We start from the raw sequence: 10103 nt of genomic DNA on the forward strand, positions 1-10103 counted from the left end.
GATGAAGCAAACGCCGTGACATCTCCCCATCAATCCCGTTTCCAATCACATCTCATTCTCTGATTTCTCAGAAAGGTTATTTGTTCCCACTGGCATCAAACACAACCTGCCTGCTCCAGCAGCACAAGGAAAAAAAGCTTTCTTGTAGGCATGCAAAGGCCTCATATCTCCAGCAGCACACGCCCCAATGTAGTGCTGCAATTTAAACATTTAACTTAAAGCAAACAGAACAAGCAAACAGGCAAAAGGGAAATTCCACTCATTTCTCATGGTGGGAGACCTATAAGGCACTTCTCTTCCCTCTTAATCCTGTTAGTTACCTGCATTCAGCAGGAGGTGCTTGGGAGATGGCCCTTGAAGCCTCACTTAACCAAAGCCACTTTTTTTTCATGTATGTTATCAACTCGTTTACTAAATTGCAGTGGAGTTTTTGGGCAGGGGGAATAGAGAAAGTAGAGACACTGCTGAAAATCCCCAAATCTTTTCACTCTGTAGCTACTTATTACTCAAAATGAGCAGGTTCCAGGGGGGCATCCTCACAGCATTTGGGCACGTGGCAGTAAACAAAACTTTTTCTTTTTTTTTCTTTTTTTTTGCCAAATATAAGAGAGAGGAGGCAGGATAGCAATGTCCACAGCTTGAGACCATACCAGAGCTTAGGAAACACTGCCCCAGTTTTGAAATCCTTTTCCCCATAGGTGGAACCATTCATAACTTTAGAAGGCATTTTATCATCAGACTGCATCTGAACATCATGCAGAAGCACTCAGCCAGAGGACCAGGCACAACTCCATTGGGAAAAGTGTAGTGACGGGCTCTATATAAAACACCTTGGCGAGGCTCTTTTCTCCTGCTTCATTATTTCTCCATTTTCCCCATAGCTAATTGTTCCATTATTGCCCTGTGCTAGTTGCAGGTCAAACTGACCACAGCAGCTGGAAGCCTTTACACCAAAAAAGGCAAAACATTAAGAGTAGACAGAACCAATTAAACAAACAAAGGCTGAAACAAAAACCCATTTCAGCTGCATTCACCCTGAAAGTACAAATGCATCATTAAATTAAGCACCGGGACATTTTGGGGCTCAGCGGTCAAGCACTATACCTCCCTTGTTTAAAATTCATTTTCTTAATTTCGTTTCATCAAAGCATGCATTTATCCTGCCTAAAGGTTTCCTGGCCAATTTCATGGCTCACCTCCCAAATCCATTGCAGAGGGTGACCAATGTGCACGTGTCCAGACAAGGAACCTCCAAAAGCACTCCCAAAGCCCTCCCAGGCAGCCTTTGCTGAAGGCTGCTAAAGAAAGTCTCCCTGGACTGTCCTTAGCTGGGGTCTCATGAGATCTCTAATGAGATCCCATTACCTGCACAGGTCCAGCAGGGTTATTGCTACACTATTTGTTGTATTTCTTCTATCACGTGACTTAAAATACAGAGCTTGAAATAGGTCAGTGTCTTCTAGCCCCAAAGATGACACATCTTCATCTGGGCGCCTGATTTTAGCTACAGGATATCCCCTAAAAAATTAGACTCCATCTTTCTGAAATTCTGAAATCGTAGGGATGTGCAAGTAAATTTTATTGTAAGCTTCGTCACAGCTGTTCTTTGACTTGTAAAGGGAAATCATCTCATCTCTGCAGTTGGAAGCTCTGCTGCACCGCACTGCAGGAGGCAGACGTTGCCCAGATGCTGCTCTCAGAACCCCGTGTGCTGTGCACAGTCACAGGAGGACCCCAGATACAGCATCCCACGTCTGCCTCCCTGCACCACTTACCCAGGCAACGCTCCGTTTCAAGAGTTTCATTTCCCTAATTACTCAGCAGCTAGGAAAAACCTTTTTAAGCAGTGCTTCTCTAAGCACCCGGGGAGAAATCAGCAGACCCTGAGAGCCCACTTATACGCACATAGCCGTGGAAAATGGTTGCCAACATTGGGCTGATCGTCACCAATGGACTTCTGCACCCCAGGGCAGAGATGTGGACAAGGGGCAGCGAGCCAGGCTGAGCTGGTGAAAACTGGAGCAGAAAAGGGTAATTTTCTAATTAAATATTACTGAACTCCTGAGGACTTGCACACATCCATGGAGAAGGATTATGTCCAATGCTGTATCAAAAGCAGTGCTGTCCTCACGTGTATCAGCTCCTACCCAAGTCATCTTCGTTATTTGCTCCCAAAATACCCAACCCCAGCTGTATCAGTAAGTCACTGCTCTTATCCCAACACAAAACATGTCCTGCATGGAGCCTACAATCCTGTGTTTGGTAACTCCAGATATCCTCCTAGCAAAGATAAGGTAACTTACTTATCTGGGTGCTGTGTGCACCAGGGTATTGACAGCAGCAGAGTTTGGTGATAAAATATGACAAATTGAGGCACTCCTCTCCTTTGTGGTCACCACTAAGCTCTCCTTAGGGACAAGGGCAGGTGGTAGCAGGCCTGCAGGACAGAGGGACACATCAGCTCCCAAAAGCAGGTGGGCTCCTCATTCTTCTTAGAAAGAGGAAATGGTCCGTGAGATGGGATGGATCATCAGACAAAGAGGACACAATATCACAATCAAAAGAAGACAAACCAATCATCTCTTCTGCCACTTGAACTACTTGGTGTCCATTAGCTTGCAGGCAGCTGCTCGTGGTGTTTTCCTGCACAAGCAGCAGCAAGGGAACCAAAGCAGCTCCTTCACTATCTTCCCCTGCATGCAGCGAGGAAAACTTGGCCCGTGCTAAATGAAGACAGCCTGGTTCAAAACAGGATCATTTATTGCTCAGAGTAAAGCAACAACTCCACCAGTGCACTCAAACATCCCACATTAGGAAAATCTCTCTCTGCAGCTTTCCTGGGAACACCCCAGCTCCAACACTATGATTCACAGGCAGAGGTTAGAATTAACTCTGACACTTTTGTCATCGTCGGTGTCTGCTCCACCCATATTTCAGAGGTCCTTGCAGCAGTTGCTACATCACCAGCTGACAGCTGATAAATCACGCTGATGCTGGTGTTCCAACACAGAGAGCCCAGCGTGTCCCTGAGCTGTTACTGGGATTACTGAGGCCTCCTGAGGTGGGGATAAGAAGCTCTGAGCTAGAAGCAGGCTATAGAAATCATTTCACGTGGGATAAGCTTAGCTATCCTCCCCCGGTTATCAGGAGCCATTAGTCTTGGTTTAAAAGTGATATTTAAAAGATGCGTGTGCACCCTTTGCATAAGAATTGTGGAATCAGACGCAGGCTGCTGCTGGTACTCAGCCAGGCAGGAGAGATAAGCCAAGAATGAGGGCAGAGCAGAAAGCAGAAATATCCATGAGATGGAGAATAGGGTAAATCTGGCAAATCCATGAGAAAATTCAGAGTTTGCCTTCTCACAGTGACTGAACAAGGAGGGAAAAGAGAGGAAAGGCAGACGGTGTCAGGAACAGACATATGTCAGCTGGGGTGATGTTTCAGTTACTTCTTCTGACAGCTCCTATCTTTGCTTCATAATCATGGAGCAGATCAGAAACATCTCATTATTTCAAGGTCATACTCGAGGATGAGTTAAAACACCGTGAATCTTGATCAGCTTCAGCTATTAAAAAATAAGAACAGGAAGAGGAGTTGCTGGTAAATGCGCATCAAGGAGTATCTGATGCAGGACAAATGAGTCCAAAGTCTGGATTGAGCCCTCCTAACAACGTCAGGAGAGGGCTGTGACAGCATTGCAGCAACGCAATTAAATATGGGGTGACAAGGCACAGTGCACGGCCTCACCCACAGCCTGGCAGCACAAAGAGCGTCTATCAGTTCTTCACATTCCCCACAGCTGTGCTGCACAACAGGAGAAGCCTGGTAGCCCACAGACATTAATTATTTGCCACCAGTACAACTAGTGAGTGATTTATGAAGCCACAGCTGGAAAAATGATGGTGCAAGGTGAGCAGATGCATCCAACTCCACTCATCCTGGTGCCTTGCCTGGAGGCAGCACGTGACGTTCAATGTGGGTATTTTACTCCATCCCAAGAAAACCTCACACCCCAAGAAAACCCCTCCAAATCACACATGAATGCCTTTGACTTCCCTTTCTATTATTGCATCTCCCTGCAGAAGAAAAGGCACAGCTTGGTGAAATCAAGCAGCGTTAGCCCACTGCTGTGGTGCGCACACCTACAGTCAGCACTGGGCTCAGCTGTCAGCATTGCAGTGTGGGGACACACCAAGGAATCCAAAGGCTCCCTACATTACAGTATTCACATCTGGATAGGCACAATTAGAATCATAGAATCATAGAATCACCAAGGTTGGAAAAGACCTAAAAGATCACCCAGTCCAACCATTCACCTATTCCCAACAGCTCCTAATTAATTTGTAATCCACCAGTCCAGGCATCTCAGTATCCAGATGCATCATACAGATATATTCTGGTGGCACTGAAACACTTTCAGAGTTCAGGGCAACGTCAGCTCTCTATCCTGAATTACTGCATCATGTAAAATCCACTCAATCCAAACATCAATACAAAAGAAGAGGACTAGGGCACTGAAGCAGGCATCTTTTAGCAACAGCCCAGGGTATTTGGCCTGTATTTCACAAGAAATATTTAATCAAAACTAGCATCACTGAGGCTGCTTTTTTATATAAATGCATGTGCTCTTAAATAAATCATAAGCTGCATACATTGGTAGCAGCTGTGGAAGTTTCCACTCACAAAGAGCAGTCTACAGCCTGTGCCCTTACATCAGAAGTCCATCACACTGTAAGTCCACACACCATAAGTTTCAGTTTTGCAATTTTATAGCAAAGCAATACCTGCACAGACACCTTTTAATAAGGATGTGTCAGATCTCCCTGTCGTGCTTGTGCCAGCATGACAGGAGAGGTGGAAAGAAATATTCAACCCACTAAAATTGCAACACCTCTTCCTGAGAATTTATCTTGATGAATAATTATAAAATGCATACGCCATCACTGAAGCCTGGCACAAGAAAAAAGGGGGAAAAAAAAAGAAGAAAGGTCTAACTGCCGGGACTTCACATTTATCAAATCTGCTACTTTGGTAACATCTTAGATTAAGCTGGTGTGATGCTTATTGCTAAAATGCTCTAGTGCTCTGGCAGAGACCTGAGAGGGCAGAGCACTCCATCCTCCTCTTCCATGTCTTCCTTCCATTTGGTGGGATCACTGTTTCTGTTTGTTTTAGCTTTTGTTTTAACCAATAGCATCTCCTTTCCTTTCTGCTCCTCCTCTCCTATGAGCCATCAATCTTTGGTTCTTCCAACCACTACTGGGCCTCCAACATTCATTCTCCTGCTGTTTCCACCCACACATCCCAAACAAAGACAGAGGATACCAGCTTGTTTCTAGAGCAAGCTGACCAAACTCTGTTCTGAGTTTTTCTCTGCTTGGTTCTGTCTCCAGGCAGCGAGACTGAGGAAAGCCTGGGACACATCAACACCATCCACAGTTTTTATGCTCAGGTTTTTAACAGGCATGATGTGCAATCCATTTTACCTGTACATCACTGAGGAGAACTCAAAGTGCTAACATCTGACAATGTAAGTTCTACAGCAAGACATGCATTTACCAATGGCAGTGCCCAGTGTTCTCACTGCCCAGACTCCTCTCCTGGCAGCTCCAAGCCTCCGAGCACAGCACACCTTTCACCAGATCTCCTTTAGCCCACTGATGCCTGTAGATGGTTATAGATGAAGATGGAAGATTACAAAAGGCGGATGGAAAGCAAACAGCTACTGTACAATAGTCTCTAAGATTCTTTTTATGACCCGATGAACAAATATTTACCCTTTTACAACAAATATTTCTGAGGTTCAGGTCTAGTGCATCCTGTTACAAGTAACAAGCAGTCCAGTAGTAAAGCTAGACTTCCTGGTTCCTGACTGTACTTTTGCTTAAAATTAAATCATTGCCATGGCTGTACCTCAGCCCTGGTAAACAAGGCTGGACTGAGTGATGAGAACAGTCACAGTCTTTCACACTAAAAGAGGAAGATGACAGTGAGAGGTGGGTAAGTTGGATAGAGCAATGGCAATCGGCAGCACCCTGCACAGGTTCTTGTATGCCAACCCCACAGGACTGTGCTCCTGAAAAGCAGTCTCCACAACCTCAGCAGAAGTGCCAAGTATTACAAAACAAGGGGGAATTAATCAGTAAAAAGTGTCTCTTTGACAATATAGTACATTCATAAAACACTGTAGAGGCTGAGGATGTTTTCCAGCATAAGACTGCTGGGCAGTAGCAGGACAGGGTTTAGCACACAGCTGGCACCTCGGGAGCATCCACACTGCTTTGACGTCCAGCAAGACTGAGAATTACCTCCCTCTGCTGACAAAAGACAAGAACTGACCCTTGGTGCTGTGGCACCCTTTGCACAGCCTGAGATCGACCTGCTGCTCTCTTCAACATTATTCAAGAAGGACATCCTCACTTCCAAACCATTCTGGATCGGATAAACCTTACGTGCAAATTCCACACAATGCATTACTTAATTAAAGGAAACTGAACCGCAGATACCTGCATTGCAACCAAGCTCATTAAAGCTTGATGATGTAAGGCACAGGTTTTATCTAATGATCAGCTGCAGGTGGAGTGACACAATATGCAGATTCCTGCTGCAAAGCTATTTTAAAGCAGTTTTGTCTCAGATCTCTTTGTTCTTGCCTCTGAAGTTCAGCACTAATCATGTTTGTGGCTCACACTGTAAATTGGATCGCTAATTGGGTTCCTTAGAAGGAATTGAAGAAATAGGCAAAAAGTGGAAAATAATTGGAACACTATCCCAGTACATTCAGTGCTGATTATATCCCAGAAAGCAGTGCTTGGAACAGCCATGTCTCAGGAATTAGGTGATGTTATTCCTCCCATCCACAGCGCCCTCGAGGCCACAGAAGACAAGCTGAGCAGCACCTCTTCCCAAACACAGTCTTGCAGGCACTGCATTGCTGAAAGTATTAGTCTGCAACTTCCCAGCTGCAACAAACAGGCCATAAGCAGATGAATCCTCTACTGTAGAGGCAGAAACAGGGCTGCACAGGAGGAACAGCCTGCAGGAGATAAGAAAACAGCCAAGAACAGCAGCAATCCATGCAGAGGAAGCGAGGATGCCCTGCAGCCCAGCACACAGGAAATACTGCTGCATTTTGGGGGAGAAGATATTAAATACAGAAGCTGAAAGGATGTACCAACCTGCAGACAGGCAAAGCACAGACTGCTGCCATAGAAGAAGGCCTCCTCCAGCTCTCAGATGCCCTGCATCCTCAGCTGCTCCCTTGGCCACAGCCCCACTTTCATTTCCTGACTCTGAGCACTGAATAAGTTTTTGTTATTGGTCAGCTTTCTGAATGGAAACTACTTCAATCTTCCCAATTATCACTTGATGCAATAGGAAAATGAGTGAAATTGTTAGGAATGCATGCTTGTTTAGAACTTTGATAGCTAAAAAACAGTTATTATCATCACAGTCCTAACAAAAATTAAATTTGTCCATAGTTCCTATTGCACAGCCTTACCTGTGTATCCATGTATATTTTCACTATATTTCTAGATACATCACTGCATTTTTATTGCTCGCTTGCTAGCACCAAGCATCCTAGAAGCTGCACATGCTGCTCTGTATCCCGAATTTATTTCACAGCAAATATTAAAACCAAACTTGTTTAAAAACAGCATGTTTGCTTTTGCTGGCAGGTTCTTCACGTGTAAGTTAACCTGTTTGATGAAAAGAGTGGGCCAGAGCAGGCCAACTCATCCAGCACATGCTGCTTTCTGCTGGGAGGTCAGAGCAGCTCTGCAAGGAGCCCCAGAGGCTTCTCTGGGAGCTTCCTGGGCTCCTTCCCTCGATCCAGTTTATACGAGGGAACAGTGACCTCAGGCGGTCTGTTAAATTTACCACAGGATCACCTTTCGCATGAATTTCTCATCTCTGCTTCTTCCACTTATTGAAGTTCCTATTGAAAATGAAGGCTCTGCAGCCAGCTGTTGTGGCTGGCGCAGCTCCACCAGCACTGCTCTGGCTTTGGGCACATTCAAGCAAACAGCTACTGACTCAAGGGGCCAGTCATCTGCCTGTAAGAACATGAGCAAACCTGCATTCAAAGTGTTTGTAAATGATGTGCTTTCTCCCCCCACACAGCACGCAGATCCTTTCCAAGCTGTGACTTCGGCTGAGTTCAGTAGCTCAGAGACTGAGCAGCACTTTCAAAGGTCAGATACAAACTCTATTGCACACAGTAGGATAAACACATCTTGATTTGCATCGTCCATATAATTCAGCTGTCAGTGTGCATGCTGGTTCAATATTTGCATCACCTAATGAGCAGAAACAAAGCATAACGCAGCGTAGGCTGAAGTAGCGTGCTTAGGTAACATTACATAAAGAGACCCTAAGGATTATGATGGAAACAGCAGAAAACTTTCATCTGGCATAAATATTTTGTTCTCGCTGAAGAACAGCAGAAGGAAGGATAAGAAATGATTGCAAACTGAATGTGCTTTCCAGCAGGGTACAATTCCAGCAGATGCCTACATTCACCAGACAGCGCCTTACTAGCAACAACTTCTGGCTCTTTTCTACTTAGATTTCTACTGGCTTTTTATGCATATTTTAATTGGTTTTGGATTCTACAGCAAATTAAAAGAAACTGAGATATTTAAAATTTCACTCTATGTTCCACTGTAGCCTCAGCCTTTGGAGAACATTTCAGAAGAGATGTGCACAGAGATGGGATGCAAGGGGACAGAAACTTGCAGGTCTGGGACACTGCAGAGCAGTGGCACTCATACACCTCCCAAGGACTGACTGAGGCCACGAGAACACTCACCATAGGAAATAATGATTTTTTATTGTGTTCCTTCTGTGCCATGATGAGGACATCACTTTCAAGATGCATTAGTGGCTTAAGTAATACCCTCTGAAACATTCCTGCGCCTAATTGTGACCTGAGGAGCAGCCAGCTGTGATCTCCCCATCTGAACAAGTGGAGCTCCATGCAGACACAGATGCAAAGAAAAAAAGGTGCAACAAAAACCTACGTACACTCCTTGCCATGCTTCAGGCCTGCAGGAGCCCTGCGGAGTAATTAACAACACGCCATGTGCTGCAACGCCACGTCAGCTTCAGACAGCAGCAGTCACAGAAGGAGAAGCACCGTTTTTCACCCTCACCCATTCCACTCTCAATCATTACTACTGGAGTAGCTGGGAGGGGAGAGCTGACAGTTTTATCACCCAAGCTGCCAGAATGCACAGAGCCTTCTCAAAATTCACGGCAGTGCCTGCACATTTCCATAACTCCTGTAGCTCCTGGGTGAAAAGGGAAATTAAATGGAGCTGTGAAAACTGCAAAGAAGCTCAGAGGAGCAAAACTGGTGTCATTGTGAGAACTCAGCTAGCCCAGCAAAGGAGGATGTGTCAAAATGGAAAAAAAACCAACCAACCAAGTCAGGCAGTGTGACAGCCTGTGATTTTCAGTCCCCAAAGCAACTCTTCCTGTCAGGATACCATCAAGTTAAGCAGACCACGTGCAATGTGTTGATGCAATTCTGCTCTTTTTTTTTCTGCTGCATAAAAATGAATTGCAGGAATCATAGAATCATGGAATGGCCTGGGTTGAAAAGGACCACAATGCTCATCCAGTTCCAACCCTCTGCTGTGTGCAGGTCACCAACCAGCAGCCCAGGCTGCCCAGAGCCACATCCAGCCTGGCCTTGAATGCCTGCAGGGATGGGGCATCCACAGCCTCCTTGGGCAACCTGTTCCAGTGCCTCACCACCCTCTGGATGAAAAACTTCTTCCTAATATCTAACCTAAAGAAAACCAACGCTGGCCTGAAACCATACATACTTTAATGTCTTGACAATTCAGTGAGGAGCTCTTATTTGATGGGAATAGTTGGTTATTGTAAACCATGCGTGGAAGATAAGACAAACATTCCATACCGAGTCCTCCTTGTTTGATAATGACTTCAAACCGAACCACTGCTGCTGTGATCCAGGGTGAGTTTAGGTTGGATATCAGGACAAACTTCTTTACAGAAAGGGCTGTTAAGCACTGCAATGGGCTGCTCGGGGAGGTGGTTGAGTCACCACCCCTGGATGTACTTAACAACCTGGA

Source organism: Tympanuchus pallidicinctus, unplaced genomic scaffold, assembly GCF_026119805.1.
Source record: "Tympanuchus pallidicinctus isolate F22 unplaced genomic scaffold, pur_lepc_1.0 scaffold22, whole genome shotgun sequence".
NCBI classification, from domain to species: Eukaryota; Metazoa; Chordata; class Aves; order Galliformes; family Phasianidae; genus Tympanuchus; species Tympanuchus pallidicinctus.